Consider the following 16,633-nt stretch of genomic DNA (forward strand, 5'->3'; position numbering starts at 1 on the left):
TTGCTGAGTAAAGCAATTATAAAACACTCAGCAATGTAAAAAAAAAAAAAAAATATATATATATACACACACACACACACACACACACACACACACAAAGGTTCATTCGTTAGTCTGTTTTCCACACTTCAGAACTTTGCTGTAAAGAAAACTACTGATTCTTGCTTTGAGCACTATGGGAACTGCAGACTGGGGGATCCTAGGAAAGATCCCAACACAGAACTAGCCCTGGAGAGGACACAGTTTTGGAGACTTTGCTGGTCTCACAAGAAGGGTGGAAGTCTACAAAAACTTGTTTCTTCTAAGAAAGGAAGACAAGAAAATGAGGGAATAAGAGCCATGGCTTGGAGGATCGGACCACTGGGAGGACAGGGTGACAGATGATCTATCTGGAAACATATTTGAGCTGGCCTCAGCGTAGGGAAGGAGAGCCTGTGATGTTGTGCTGAGACAAGAGCCTAAACAGGATCAAATGACTTGCAATAACCTTAGAACCCATTTCCTGTATGAGGAATAACCATGTAAGGCCAAACCCTTATAACCGGTTAAGCCACCTAACCTTACAAGGCTAAATGAAAAAAGTTGAAATCAAATCTGTACATCTATGATCACAGTTTCATGTACTGGGGATTTTTATCATTTTTATTATTTTTTTTCTATATTCCTAGTTTTCTATAATTAGTATATTTTTATATAATCAGAAAAAATGAATTAAAAACCATTTTATATTGGAAGCAATAATAACCTCAAATATAGAATTGGTAATATAATCATGGTAATTTAAGAATTATTTAAAAAGATAAAGTACATAAAAAACAATATAAAATTTGACAATGCTATACTAAACATAACAAAAAAAGCAAATGCAGTATAATTAAAACTAAAGCAAAATAGAAGGGATTATACAAAAACATGAAAATTTTTTGTCACCAGCAAAGACCATTAATACTTCCGAGGGAATCATAACAGAATCCGCGTAATAAAATAAAGCCTAACCTTCTTGTCCTTTGTGATTAATCTAGTCTCGCTTGCTCAAAGGGTGTTCCATGCAGTGGCCTCAAACAGGCACTTCAGACCAGAGCTCCTCCTGAAAAATGGCTGCGCCTGACGCAGCTCGCGCAGTGTGCAGAGACGCTGCGAACGACAGCTTAATCCAAGATGGCGGCAGCTGGCCATGCGCAGAGAGGCTGCAACCCGCACTGCGATCTGAGCGAAATCCAGGAGCAGCAGAGCTGCGCCCCTCCCCAAGAACTCTCCCGAGAACATCCCTGCAAGAAGATCTCTGTAAAGCAGCCACACCCACTAGGGTGAGCGCTCTTATCTCTCTACGCTGTAATCAAAGTGAGAAACTTCTCTCTGCATCTGAGCCAAACTCAGTCCCATTCTATTGGCTCAAACAACACTGGAGAGAAGAATCCTTGTTGGGGACCCATGTGGAAAGGTTTGGTAATATTTTCTGAAGGTCTTTTAAAAGTAAGAGCAATTTTAATTTTTTTTTTCTAAATTTAAGCATTCGTCAGGATTGTTTTATTACTTTAAAACTTAAGTATGGTACAAATGATACAACCTTTTTTTTTGGTCAGGATTCCTGGGGACTGAGGGCAGCTAGCTATGAACAAAACTATAATAAACTATAACAAAACTATAACAAAACTATAAATCCAGAATAATATCACTCACCCAGCATGCTGTGACACTGGAGATGTGGGAGTTAGAAATAGCGTCTACCAAGAGGAAGGAGTTTGAGATCAAGGATGGAGGTGCAGGGGGTTCCCACTTTTTTTTTTTTAATTCATAAGGATGAGATGGGCTTGTGTGATCTAGGAATGTGGGCTGTGTCTTATGAGGTTGGGAGTTTCATGTTCTCCCATGTATTTTCTTTTTGTAATCCCCAAGACTTTAATAAAATCGAGTTCAAACAAACTAGCCTCTTTTCTGTTTAAGTAAAAAAGATCTCTGTGGCCATTCTTGGGGACAGCCATGATCCATGACTAGAGTATAACAGAAAGAGAAACTGCAAGATGACTCTCCTGGAAGTGGAGGCAGGCACTCTTGATTCAGCTTTTCCTGGGAGTATCCCCCTAAGTAAGGATCTGGAAGCTTCAGTGCTTTATTTTTGCTCTGGTTGCAGGCATATGCCATCAGCTGTCAGGCAGCTTGGAGGCAGCTTTGGAGAACGCAAAGCCAAGAGCCTCTGAACAGCATACCTGTGACTGTGGTCTGAAGTTGCTAACTGCAGCCACTAATTGACTAGCATTGCTTAGTGGTCTCCAGTTCTGTTCACTCTCAAAATGACACCCAAGCTGTTCAACCTCCTTTTCAAACCCCACTCCTGCATGATAAGGTGGAAGATTCTGTATCTCAATGTCATTCTCAGAGATGATTTTTTTCAACCCCAGAACCAATTGTTCTCTAAATTGCCACCTCCTAATTAGCTCTTTCATTCACCCCAACTCCATTCCTCATCCCATTGCCTGACTTGCTTCATGATCTTTTCCAGATTGGGCTTCCCAGGTGGTGCTAGTGGTAAAGAATCCACCTGCCAATGCAGGAGACACAGGAGACTCAGGTTTGATCCCTGGGTCAGGAAGATCCCTTGGAGGAGGAAATGGCAACACACTCCAGTATTCTTGCCTGGAGAATCCCATGGACAGAGGAGCCTGATGGGCTACAGCTCATGGGGTCTCAAAGAGTTGGACACGACTGAGCACAATGCTCTTTTGATGCTTTACCTAGATTGTTGCAATAGCCTGGGAATTGGTTCCTCTGCTTCTGTTCCTAACAACCCCACCCCAAAATTACCAAGGTATTGTTTTTAAACAGATTTAGACATGTTATTACTCCCGTTACTCCCACTATTTCTCCATTAAAAACTCCCGTTATTTAAAAGAGACTTCTGTGTTTCTTCATTGATTACCAGATACAATCTAAATGTCTTGGTCTGAGATTTAAGATCTACATTTCCCATCTCATCGTTTACCACTAGCCCTGTGTTCTAGCTACACAGTATTTCTTAAAGGTCCTTCTTTCCTTAGCTTTTTTTTTTTTCCTTTCCTTACTTTTCTCTCTCTCTCCTTTTTCTCTTATTTTTCTTAATTGAATTACAATTGATTCACAATGTTATTAGTTTCAGGTGTACAGCATAGTGATTCAGTATTTTATAGATTATATTCCACTAAAAGTTATTGCAAGATAATGGCTATAATTCTCTGTAGTATACAATATGTCCTTGTTGCTTATTTATTTTATGTGTGTGTTAGTTAGTCGTGTCTGACTCTTTGTGAACCCATGGACTGTAGCCCGCCAGGCTCCTCTGTCCATGGGGTTTTCCAGGCAAGAATACTGGAGTGGGTTGCCATTCCCTTCTCCAGGGGATCTTCCTGACCTAGGGATCTCCTACATTTCAGGCAGATTCTTTACCTTCTGAGCTACCAGGGAAGCCCTTTATTTTATACATACCCCTGATTTGCCCCTCTCCCCTTCAGTAACCACTGGTTTGTTTTCTATATTTGTGAGTTTGTTTCTGTTTTGGAAAAGCCACGCTGCCTGCCTTCCAGACGATTCGCTGCGGAGCATAAGCTCCCCAGCCAGGCCCCCTCACCCTTCCCCAAAATGCCGGTCTTCTGGCCACCTTGGGCCTGGGAAGGAAGACTGTGTTCCTGAATAGTCACAGCCCACACACACTTCAGGAAGTAAGAGCCCTGGGACTTCAGAAACTCAAGGGCAGGGCCCCCAGCCCAGCCTGCCCTGTTGTCACAGGGGTGTGCGAACCCAGAGCCTCCTGTCTCACTCATCTATACCTGTTTAGCATTCGCTCCAGAGAGGGTCCTCCTGCCCCCAACCTAGGTAAATGCAAGATCCACCTTTCCCACCAGGGCTGCCAAAATTGGTCTGCTTTCCCCACCAGAATGATGTTGTTATTGCGAACCAGGGAAACAGGGGAAAAGGTACAGTCTCTATCCTCACGGAGAAGGCGATGGCACCCCACTCCAGTACTCTTTCCTGGAAATCCCATGGACGGAGGAGCCTGGTAGGCTGCAGTCCATGGAGTCGCGAAGAGTCGGACACAACTGAGCGACTTCACTTTCTGTTTTGTATATGCATTCATTTATACTATTTCTCTTTTTTTATATTTATTTCTTAAAACAGCAAAAACAACAAACCTCAAAAACATAGGATATAAAAATGAAAGAAAAATTTGCAATTTCACAACACCAATACATAATTAGTTGTGTCATTTGATAGTATCTTATTATTTCTGTATGTGCATAATTTCAAGTTATAAATGTTTTTATTACCCCCCATTTGAAGATGAAAAAGCAAAGATTCAGAAAAATCATGACAAGCTTTCTCATTGTTTCTTCACAGATCTAATTTACAATTTTAATCACAAGTTAGAAGCTATGAAATTTAGTCCTGAAATGCAGAAGATAACTTTCTTCACTTTTCTCTGACTTAATATATCAATTTTGGTTTCTAATCCCATTCTTTGAGTGCAATGGAAACATAACTTCAGTCAATTTACCACACCTCTTTCCTTTTCCCTAGGGGGGGGTTGCTGCAAATCCTTAATGTCACCTAGCTACCTAGCATCTGCTTAGGTGTACATCACCTCGACTGTTCCTTGAGCACCCATTGAATGCCAGCCGCTGAAGAGCCCTCCGTTGTAACAACACAATGGGACTCATCTGATTCCAGGGCTCCCTCCTTACCATTTCTGAGCGTGGGGGGTTCATTGTTCAACCCTCACACCATGGCAGGGCTAGGGAACTCTGCAGGGCTCTCAACCATTTACCATGGCACCATTTCTTCCCTGGGGTCTTGCCTCCCCTCTGGAGCTCAGCCTGTAGAGCAAAGCCACTCCACAGCAGTGAATGCTTCTCCTCCCAATTTCCTTTCCTAATTTTCTTCTTTTCTGTGCTCTAAAGGAACTAGACTCAGAAATCGGAAAAGATTCCTTTTCTCTGCCTGATGTTATCTCGACCTTTTCCTGAGATGAAGAAGGTCTAATCTGGTGTTAAATAGAGGGAAGGCAGAAAAGGAAATACTGGAGAAAACTGTTAATATTTTAAAAATACTTTTCTGACAAAATAGCATAGATAAAATTTTGTTTTCTCTTCTTTAAACTGACCACAAGCATATTGAATATTATCACATAGTTTTTAAAATTGTAATTTTAATACTTGGATAATAATATATTGCTTAAATTCCATGAGGATGTGGCATCTGCTATGTTCTTTTGGTGATGAGGGACAGTTAAATTAGCTATAATGGGGCTGGCTTCACAGAAAGTGTGACAGGACAGCGACTTTATATCAGAGATGATTTTAGGGTCCTTAGCAGATTCTTACTGTTGCTAGTACTAAGATATTAAAGATATGAACTTAAATTTCACACATTATATTTCGATTTCTATCCCTTTTTATATTGAACAAAGAGATTCTATAGTTGCAGGCTTCCCAAGAGCCTGATGCTTTGTAAAAGATTAACTTTGTACCCCATGTCCTAATGCAGTTTACAATTGTCTGACTCTTTGTGACCCCATGGACTATATCCTGACAGAATCCTCTGTCCATGGAATTCTCCAGGCAAGAATACTGGAGTGGGTAGCCATTCCCGTCTTCAGGGGATCTTTCCAACCCAGGGATGGAACCCCAGTCTCCAGAGTTGCAGACAGATTCTTTACTGTCTGAGCCACCAGGGAAGTCCCCCTTATGACTGCATACATAGCATAGAATAAAAGCCTTTTGGATACACAGAGAGCTAGAATAAATAAGTAAAAATCTCTGCTGTTTAAAACAATATAGTTTTCTGGCTGCGATGCAATATCTAGTACACTAGATTTCAAATCCAGTGGTTCACATTCAAATTTCCATGGCACTTTTATTTTGTTTGCTTTTTATAGGATACAGTGCAAAGCAACGTCATTTCTAGAATTCCTGTGTAGAATGACTTCAGATATAGCAACCTGGTTAAAAAGAGGGTGATGGGATTAAGCAAATTATCCTAAAGCAGGGCCTACATAGCAAACACAAGATTTTTCTTTTTTTTTTTTAATCTGTGTATTTGGGCTGATGAAGATTGGATCTATGGGCCAGGACTAAAAATCCTACCCCCAGCCACTCAAGGGCACTGCCACTGATATTAGGTACAGCATGGGATATCTGACAGACCTTACTTGCTATATGATCTTGACCAATATACTTAACTTCTCTAAGTGTTAATTTTCTCATTTAAAATATTGATAACCATTCCTAACTACTAAGGTTGTTGTAAGGGCTTCCTTGGTGGCTCAGACAGTAAAGAATCTGCCTGCAATGCAGGATACCCAGGTTCAGTCCCTGGGTTGAGAAGATCCCCTGGAGAAGGGCATGGCTACCCACCCCAGTATTCTTGCCTGGAGGACTCTATGGACAGAGGAACTTGGCAGGATATAGTCCATGGGGTCACAAGACTCAGATGACTGAGTGACTAACGCTTTTATTTTCAAGAGTTACAGATAAAGTACGTGACACATAGTAGGCACCTCAGTAAAGGGTAGCTACTATTAGTATTATTATTGCCCATGAAAGGGTCTGTGAGCATAAACAGGATGACTATGGAGGAAAGATGAGGTTCAAGAAAATGAACACTAGTAACAAATCACTTAGCCTGTGATGTCTGACCTTTGGGGAAATTTAAAAGCTGATCATTGCTTGATTTCATGGTATTACCCTTCCCCAGGACCCCAAAGTATTATGTGACATGTTTATTTGTCTAAGTGATTTAGCTTCTTGAGACCTTAGATTTTGTAACACCCTCTGTGCTACTGAAGGTTGTATGGAGAGTTTCAAAATCAGGGTTTGAGATTTCCTTTAAAATATTAACAGAAAAGTAAACAAAGTGTCTTCTTCTTCCTAATATAACAGGATCTTCCCTTCCTAATATAAGATGTCATCTAATCGATGGCTGGCTTCATACCTAGGCTGACATTAGGATGTTATTTAACCGCCCTACCCCTGCCTTCCACCATGCTTCCTCCCCTCTCCACCACAAATAAGCACTGGAAGTTAAAAGCTGCAATTCCACTTCAAAGCAATGGTCCGGGTCCATAGATAGGACATTCCAAAGGGCTAAGCAGAGCCTGTGCTTGAAATAAGAAAAGAAGGAAAACTGAACGTGGGGGCTGGTAACCATAGCATTTGAGGAGTGGCTCTGGGAGAAGAGATCTTAGGGAAACTCTGAAGTGGGTATAGGAAGTGGTTGGACACAACCAAGGAGAAAAGGTACCTGAATATATTATTACCCAGCTCACCCTCTGGACACCCTTGGGGCAGCTGGCTTCACTTAGTATCCTCCTTCTCTCGGATGATCTCTCCAGAAACATTAACATCAACCCCTGTATAAATGTCAATGATAAGTCGAGAATATTCTGGCTACCCTAGGAAATCAGGATTTCTCAGGAAATCTGAGTGCTTGGGCCAGGTCGGCTGTTAGTGTTTTGGGAGAGCTCCAGGAAATGATCTGTCTTGACTTCACTACCTTCATTTGCATTCTTTTGTTTAACAAATTTTTGTGTAGCATCAACCAGCCAGGTATAGTGAAAAATCCCAATGATAAAACAGAAATATGGTCTTTGATTTTATGATGTTTATTACATAGTGTATGTAGAGCAAAACCAAACAACTAAATGAAATAATATAAACGATGGTGGTCCATCAAAATGGTAAGGAAGAAACATTCAGGTCAAAGCAGCATGATGAACAGAGCCCCTGAGGCTGGTGAGATAGGTGCCCATGAGTACTGGTGGCAGAGGGAGGTATGGGGAGAGCCAGAGAGATGAGGTTGAGGACACTGCCCCGGGGGGCGATGTTGCAGGGACACCTAGGAGTGGGAAGGCCAGAATAGGAGTTTCACTTGAAGAACAGTGAGAAGCCCCTGGAGGATTTCAAGTAGAGATGAGATGATCCATGTATAATTTATGAATATTTCTGCATTCCTTACTGCCTATCCCCTCCAAGTAGTTATGGCCCAAGGTGGCTCAGCAGTAAAGTATCCACCTGCAGCACAGGAGGCACAGGACATAGGGGTTCAAACCCTGGATTAGGAAGATCCTCTGAAGGAGAAAATTGCAACCCATTCCAGTATTCATGCCTGGAAAATTCCACAGGCAGCAGAGCCCGATGGGCTACAGGCCATAGGGTTGCAAAAAACTTGGACACGACTGAGTGAACACACACACACAATCTCTTTCATATGAGAAAATACTCCAACCTAAAGAATAGCCCTTAGATTAGAAAATCACTTTCTAGGAAACTGCTGTCCCACTTCTCTCCCGTCTGCCTGGAATTTTACCCTCCCCATTGTAACAGATCCCCTCATCTGAAATTTCTTGGCATCTTCTGCAAGTCCCATGTCAAGGAATATCACCTGTATCTTATTAACGTTGGATGAGCCACGTTCTAACTTGCTTTCAATTCCCTGTAAACCTAGAGTCACCTGACCGAAGCCTCTTGCCTTAGAATTCTAAACCATAATACTGCTTCTCTATGAAATCATTTACTTTCCCATACAATTTGCTTGAGAACTATTTGATAAGTTTGTTGTCAAGAAAGAGAGAAGGAACCCAACAAACATTTGTGTTGTGTCCTGCATCTCCCACAAAGATAAAGCTATTCTTTCCAAATTATGGTCTCCAAAGACATCCTAAATCCTCCAGGCTTAAGTGTTTTAGGATATCCAGTGAGAACTCAGCAAACACCACATGGCAAAGAACCATAACCACAATGTCTGCTTCTAAGCAATATAACTCATGGGATCTGAGCAGAGAACTGGTCTTTCAAGACTCCATTTCTCACAGAAGTACATGTAATTTCTTCCTCATGCCTTAATTTAGCTTGGCAATATTTTGCAGTTCTTGTGCAGCTTTTGTGTTTTCCAGCTTGACATGGGTAAAGGAGAAGAGACGGCTCTAATACCTTTGGATTTTGTACGGATTGTTGGTGCCCAAAGCCAAACTTTTCCAGCAGCTGGTAAACAGCTTTAAAATTCAGGATCTCTTCTTTTGGCTCTCATTTGCCTGAAGAGCCATAAATGTCAGTCTTGTAACTTCCTCACAAACAAAGCCCATTGGTAAGTCAGTAAAAGCAGGCGGGATGTATGCTCATGACGAGCATGTTAAGACATTTCATTACCTTCTTTTCCTGATGGCTGTGCAAGATCAGAGCCGAGAAAAGAGCCTGCACAGCTTACTGATGAACTGTGTTTTTAAAGCTTAGTTGAAAGATATACTTAGCATTCAACTGAAACATGCAAGTCAAATGAAAGGGCTATTTTCATCAGGTTTCCCTATAGTTTGAACAATTTGGAATAATTAGATTGGACCATTAGGCCAGAAATGAGTGCAATTACAATACATAGGCTGTCTTCTAAGGATGGTTATATTTATTGAGTAGGGACTGAAAAGCAGAATGTCTTTTCTTGCCTTTTACATTTATTCTCATCTTTTCTAAAAACTCCCACTCTGCCTTTTCCTGTCAATTATGTCTAAGTTGAGGTTATTTTAAAATTTTAGTCTCTTCAGAATTATCTGTTTGTTTTTTTTTTCCTCCTAGAATGTTAAGTCTTCCTGGCAAAGTCTTACAATCTCTTTTCCTTGAACCTATAAGAACCTTGTTAACTACATGATACGGAGTAAACCAAACATTTGTGCAGTGTCTGTCTGCCTAGGAGATAAAGCTGTTCATGCAATGAAGTTCTGGAAGACATCAATAACCCCCTTTAGCTCTAGGCATTTTAGGAGTGTTGTCTTAAGAAAAAAAAGACTGTTTTACAAACTCTGGGTGTGCAGTGAGCCTTAATCTCTTGCAGTAAGATAATGAGTGTACTCTTGGGTAAATAAGTGAAGAAAAGATTGACAAAGAAATGAACATGTTGACTACATTTATTCTTCAGCAGTAATGTAACAGTAAAAACTTTTCAAAATAAGTTATTTTTGACCAGATTTTTAAAATAAAATGTATTACTTGATCCTATTTGATCTAATGCAGCAAACTCCTGGTTTTTCTATTTTAGTTTCATGTGTTGAGTTTTTTTTAAAGAATAAAAACTAACTCATTCCAGTAAAATAATAGAAAGAAATGTTAATTTATAATAGTGTCCTTAGTTTTTGCCCAAAATTGTGTAAATGACCATACTTACTTGTAGATTTTAATAGGCCATTCTTCCAAATGTCACAGATCCAAATGACTAAAATTCTATTATAAAGGCTTCTATACATCGTTGAGTTTTGTTCAGAACTTTTCTCAAGGGTTATGCCCATTAGTAAATTGTTCTCAAAACCAATGACTTACTCTGAGGATTGCAATGCTTTGCTTAAGGAGCAAAGGATATATTTTGTGAAAAAAACTCTTCAAGAATACAATTTGATACCAGAATGATTATAAAAAGTGATATCTATTGTTTGGTGAATTCTAGTTTTCTGTTATTCTACAAATGAGTCACAATTTCTTCGTTTTCTAAATTACAAACTCCCATACATATAATGTGTGGCGGTGGTGGTGTGTTTGTGTGTGTGTATGTATGTGTTCATGCAGGGAGATCGTTAGAATGTGATATGATCACTCAAGTTTAAGTAATTTGTTTTATGTGAAATGAAAAGAGCACATTACAGCTCATGAGAAAGTCAAGACTGGAAAAGCCAAACTAAGTCCTCCTCTTTTTTAAATGTCTAGAAAGTTGCTTTGGCTGTTAACAGGCATACCTCAGAGATATTGGGGATTCAGTTCCAGACCACGTCAATAAATCAGATGCTATAATAAAGTGAGTCACAGAATATTTTAGTTTCCCAGTGCATATAAAAGTTATGCTTATACTATACTGTAGTCTATTAACTGTGCAATAGAATTATGTCTAAAAAAGCATACAACTTAATTTAAAAATTCTTTATTGTTAAAAATGCTAACCATCATCTGAACCTTCAGCTTTGCTGGTAGCGTGTCTTGCCTCTATGCTGATTGAACAGGGTAAAAGTATTAATTGGCCTAATTTAGATATTGTTGCATCTCCAGGGTGTAGGGAAGGCTTTCCTGGTGGCTCAGATGGTAAAGAATCCGCCTGCAACGTGGAAGACCGAGGTTCAATCCCTGGGTCAGGAAGATTCCCTGGAGAGGGAAGTGGCAACCCACTCCAGTATTCCTACCTGGAAAATTTCTTGGACAGAGGGAGCCTGGTAGGCTATAGTCCATGGGGTCACAAAGACTCAGATATGACTGAGTGACTAACACTTTTTCAGGGTATAGGGAGGCTCAGGGAGAGGGAAAGAGACTGAACTTTGGTTGGTGGAGTACTCAGAACACACTCCCGCCTGCCCCAATACACTAAGATCCAGTGCTTATCCTGCTTGTCCTCAGAAACCTCCCCTGACTACGCCGGCCCAGGGAAGTTTGCCCTCTTGGTCTCTCACTTACTATTTGAACTAACCATTTGACCCGTATCAATGACAGGCTGGTGGTGCCATTTATCTCATCCCATGTTTATATCTTATCTGTCCAATTAAATTCAGGGTTCTTAAGAGTTACTACCTTACTATCTTTTTTTTTTTAATTGTATCATGTAAGAGCTCAGCATGGTGCTTTACACAGTGGAGTAGGTGGTCAACAAATTTGGTTGAATGATTAGACAGTAGAGAAAATAATGAATGTATTTTTCAAGACCACCTTGTTGACCTAAAGAAAAGAAAAAGTTTAACAATCCTCAGAAGTAAGAAAGTTTTATTTATGGAGAATCGAGCTTCAGGGTCCAAATTTGAATGACTTCAGGTTGAAGATAATTCCATTTCTGCTGTTGTAGCAAGCCCTCTCATTTAACAGACAAAACATCCACCCAGCTATAATATTCATTTCAATTTACAAATTTTAACAAAAGAGAAACTTTGAGGAGATCTGTGTTGAATTGGTTAGGAGAAAAAAAAGGAGTCAGTTGCTGAAGGAGCATTATTTGCACTTTCACATCCCCCTCTTAATATATTAAATTTTCTTTCTTCATATTTCTCTCCAGAAGCACCATTTTTCACAGTGGCCAAAGAGCTACTTAGGACTAGTTTTCCTTCCTGCTGTATTTTTGTCCGCATCAAACTGCTCAGCTTAGATTAGAAGACAGGGGGTTATTTTGTTTTTTGTATCCTGGACAGGTCTGAAAATAGACTTTGTCACAACAAGCAGCAATTACAGAGCACTTAATATTTGTAAAGTGCTTTCCAATCTTTTACCAGTTTGCCTTTGAAATGCTATTGTTGATGTGAGCTACTTATCTTCTGAATTTCCAGATGGAGAAAGGGCAAAGAGGTTAAGTGGTTTGCCTGAAATTTAATAGTATGTTACTACTAGTGCTCCAGTATTAATGCTCCACAATTCCTGAGTGAAAAATGTTATCCACGTTTCCTTTCTAATTTTGAAGGAAAATAGAATCCTAGAGCTATCTATTAGACACTTATTGGTAGAATGGTAGAAGTATTTGATTCCTGGTTTTTATTTGTGAAGAGATTAGAAGGAGCTTTAACAAAATAAGACCAATTAGAGAACTTTTAGAGGAGGAAATGGCAGCCCACTTCAGTATTCTTGCCTGGAGAATACAATGGACAAAGGAGCCTGGAATCACAAAGAGTCGGACATGACTGAAGCAACTTAGCAGCAGCAGCAGCAGACAAATTTTAAGTAACTTAGTAAACGAAGAAAACAATTTTGTGGAATAGAGATACACAGGACTTTTACATAGGACAATAAAGCTACATAGGACTTCTTTTTTTTTTTTACTTCAGTATCCAAGTAGTCAAGAGCTCATGCTAAATGCTAACAGTAAAATTCTCCTTTGCTAAACACTTTTAAACATTCCATTTTGTTCGAGATAATTTTATGCTTTGAGAAAAGGGGAGATGGGATCACACTGCTGATATGGGGGTAGAGATTACTGGTGAGGGTGACCAGTTCTTCCATGAACTCAGTTTCCAGTGGGGAACACCAAGACCCCATCCTATGGACTTACCACTCCTGAATTCAGTGAGTGACCTGGAATGACCTGGCACCTTAGATTTTTTTCTTCTCTAGATCCATCTAGGTGACTTGTAGACGCTTCTTTCCACACAACCAAAGAAAGCCATTTGGGAATGCTATTTTTCTCTGAATAGGCCTCTTGTGTTGTGATTGGCTTTGCTCTTGGGAGATGGACTGTAAATGGAGACTTGCAATTGTTAAAAATAAAGATTTTTACCCAAGTTCATTGCTACCTCTGCTCATATATGCTTGGTTTTCAATTTGTTACTCACTTGCAGGTGGAGCAGGGTTATATGCCTCTAACTTAAACATCATTGATTAAGCAATATAGCAATCTTCTGTCAGTATTTAAGTACAGAGCTAAGGAATCCACTCCTTTTTAGGCCCACTTGCCAGGAATCACCTTGACCAGGCTTCAGAGGAATGCCCTCTTTGGTGAGGCTCTGGAAAAGCTGGATGGAGAGTAACTCATATCCTCCTTCTACTTCTCTGTGAGTGAGAAATGCTTTAAAAGAAAGAGAGATTTACATACCTAGGAAGGTCACCATGGCTCAGATATTCTTGGCCTCATCTTTGAAATTGCTCATCAAATAGAGGTTAGGAACTCTGACATATTTGGAGAAAAAAAGAGATCAAATCAAGCAAACAAAGTTTTCAAAAGTTACTTCTAGAGAAAAGAAAAGTGTTCTTACCTGAAGTAGCCAATCTCCTTCATTCTCTGAGAAAAGATGCTTTGGCTACCTTAGTTCACAGTAATTCTTAGATTTATTTGGAATAAAAGAGTAAAATGAATTTTCGGCCCCTCTGATAGCTACAATCATTTTATGAGTTCATAAAGCCAAGTCTTTAGAAGAAATATGGCCTTCAGTCCCTGTTAATATATCAAAGTCTAAAAGTCTGTATAGTGTTCTATTGACTTATTTTTGATGACTATATTCTTTTTTCCCCCCAACATATCATTAAGGGCAGGGCTTTCCTGCCCCAGGATATTCAGAGTTAAACGAAAAAGTTATTTTGGAGGTAACACTCCAAAGTAATGTCACTATGATAATCCAAGGAAAATGGAACCATAGAATATATTTCTTTTTCATTTCACAGCTGGCATGTTTATTACCTATTTATTTCATTCTATCTTTCTCTGGAAAAAGGCTTAATATTAAAGATGATTTACCTTTTTTCAAAGTATGTCTTTGGATGATGAGGAGGAAACCTGGGAACCTATGGTAGACTATTTGGGTATAGGTATACTAATAAAAGTCAGCATTCTCACCTCCTTCTGTCAGTTTTCTAAAACTCCCTTTTATGGAGCGCCCCTAGGATAAGCCCTAGTTGAGCTTCTGAGTTAATGGCAGAAAATAATAACAGATGACATTTATTAGGTGCTGTGTGAGAGGCACTGAGATGATCAGTTTGCATATAGCACTCTACACAACAATCCTATGATAACACTGATATAAAGCCCATGTTAATACTAGGGTATTATTATCCTGAGTGAGCAGACAGTTGATACTGATCTTAAGATAGTTAAGGGACTTGCATGTGGTCACACTGTTCATGGGAAATAAAAATGGAAAGAATCTAGGCAGTCTTATTCAGAGCCGGGTTCTTGGCCCTTCCATGAGCTGCATCTAGTTGCTTTTTGTGGGTGAACACCTGGGGAGGTAGGGGAACATCTTCCCATAGCTAATAGATCGTGGTCCACTGTTTGCTCTATGTTGAATCAAAACACATAAACTCAAGAAAAAAAAAATGTCCACAAAATACTGTGGAAGAAAATGAAACTTAATTTATGCTAAAGAATATATATATATATAGACACATACACGCTGATGGGCTGAAAGAACCAAAAGAGAAGGACAGAGGTACTTATTCTGGTGGATAAAAATGACTGCTATTTGTTTGAAGCCTAAAGTGCTGGTTAGGATGAAAGTATCAGCCTGCCAATCTCTAGAATTAGTGATAAGGAAGCACAGTGGTCTCTCCCCATCCCCTACTAGAGGACTTTTTAACAGAAGCTTCCACTTTACAGTCAGTGGTTTAGAAACCTCAAGAATCATATAATAATTTTAGGGAAATTGAGACTGAAGAAATAATGAATGTGTTTAATGGATCAAATTACAGTGAGAATCAACATACATGTATTGAATATGTATGTGTGAAAAATGAATCTTGACCCCCTTTCCTCACACAATGCTAAAAAAGCAATCCCAGATAGCTTATAGAACTAAATGTGAAAGGGTAAATGGTAGAGATTCTAGGAAATGACATAGAAAATATCTTTGTGACTTTAGAGTAGAAAAATATTCCTTAAACAAGACACAAAAAATTAAAAGATTGGCATATTGGACTTTGATAAAATTAAGAGCTTCTGTTATCAAAAGACATCTTAATTAAGAGAATAAAAAGGAAAGCCACAAAATAGAAGAATATATTTGTGATGCATAGAACTCACTAATGACTCATAGTCAAAATATTTAAAGAACTTCGATAAATCAGTAAGAGATAAAACAGACAATCTAGTAGAAAAATGTGCAAAAAACTGAAAAAGAGATGTCACCAAAAAAGATACGCACATGGCCAATAAATATTATTAGCCTTCAGAGAAATCCAAATGTAATTCCACTATACCTTCACCAGAATGGCTAAAATTAGGACTGAAAATGCTAACAGTTGGCAAAGACATAGAGTAACACACACTGCTGGTTGGAATGTAAGTTGGTACAATCACTCTAGACAACAGTGTGGCAGTATCTCCTAAAGCAGAAAGTATGTATATCTTATACCAAATTATTTCACTCCTAGGTATATACATGGGCTTCCCAGGCGGATCTAGTGGTAGAGAACCTGTCTGCCAATGCAGGAGATGTAAAAGAGGCAGCTTCGATTCCTGGGTCAAGAAGATCCCCTGGAGGAAAGCATGGGAACTCACTCCAGTATTCTTGCCTGGAGAATCCCATGGACAAAGGAGCCTGGTGGGCTACAGTCCATAGGGTTGCAAAGAGTCGGACACAACAGAAGTGACTTAGAGCAGCACAGCACAGGTATGTAGTTAATAGAAATGTATTCATATGTTTATGCAAGACATATTCATAGAAACATTAGTCATAATAGCCCCAAACTGAGAGCAATAACAACACAATGTACTGCCAACACAGGCAGCAAAATAGATAAAGCTTGTGAATGTAATGCTGAGTAAGAAAAGTTAGACGCAGAAAAATACTTATCATAAGATTTTATTTATAAGAAGCTCAAAGACAGGCAAGGCTTACTGATGGCAATGGTGCCAGAACTCAAGATAGTGCTTATGCTCCATAATCTCCTCTGCCCTGACTGATACACTATCAAAAACTGATATACGACCTTCACTCTGAAGCTTCATGTGATAGGTACTCTCCTGCAATTCAAGAGAACATTGCTTGTGTTTCTATTTAAATTTTATATCATCTGCCTTGCTTAGTAATTAGCAATGTTCTTCTATTTTCTTTTAATGTCTGTTTTCTTCTTCTACCACTAACCCCCATCTCATTGTATACGAATATACTCACATACTACCTCATAAGGAAAATAAGGTTGCATTTCTTAAAGGTACTCCTAATAAGTTATTT

General features: G+C 39.3%; 2 long non-coding RNA genes across 3 annotated transcripts in view; one reads left to right on the forward strand and one right to left on the reverse strand.

Annotated features, from left to right (window-relative positions):
- The window catches only part of LOC132345694 (uncharacterized), a 42,927-nt gene extending 41,846 nt beyond the window's left edge, over positions 1-1,081 (reverse strand). For both annotated transcript variants that reach the window (XR_009495167.1, XR_009495165.1), the window contains exon 1: positions 997-1,081. This is a non-coding gene — a long non-coding RNA (uncharacterized lncRNA). The remainder of the gene's footprint in view (positions 1-996) is intronic.
- Positions 1-1,923, forward strand: part of LOC132345697 (uncharacterized) — a 45,125-nt gene extending 43,202 nt beyond the window's left edge. Inside the window, exon 2 of the long non-coding RNA XR_009495168.1 lies at positions 1,039-1,923. This is a non-coding gene — a long non-coding RNA (uncharacterized lncRNA). The remainder of the gene's footprint in view (positions 1-1,038) is intronic.
- The last annotated feature ends 14,710 nt before the right edge of the window (positions 1,924-16,633 follow it).

Source organism: Bos taurus, chromosome 1, assembly GCF_002263795.3.
Source record: "Bos taurus isolate L1 Dominette 01449 registration number 42190680 breed Hereford chromosome 1, ARS-UCD2.0, whole genome shotgun sequence".
NCBI classification, from domain to species: Eukaryota; Metazoa; Chordata; class Mammalia; order Artiodactyla; family Bovidae; genus Bos; species Bos taurus.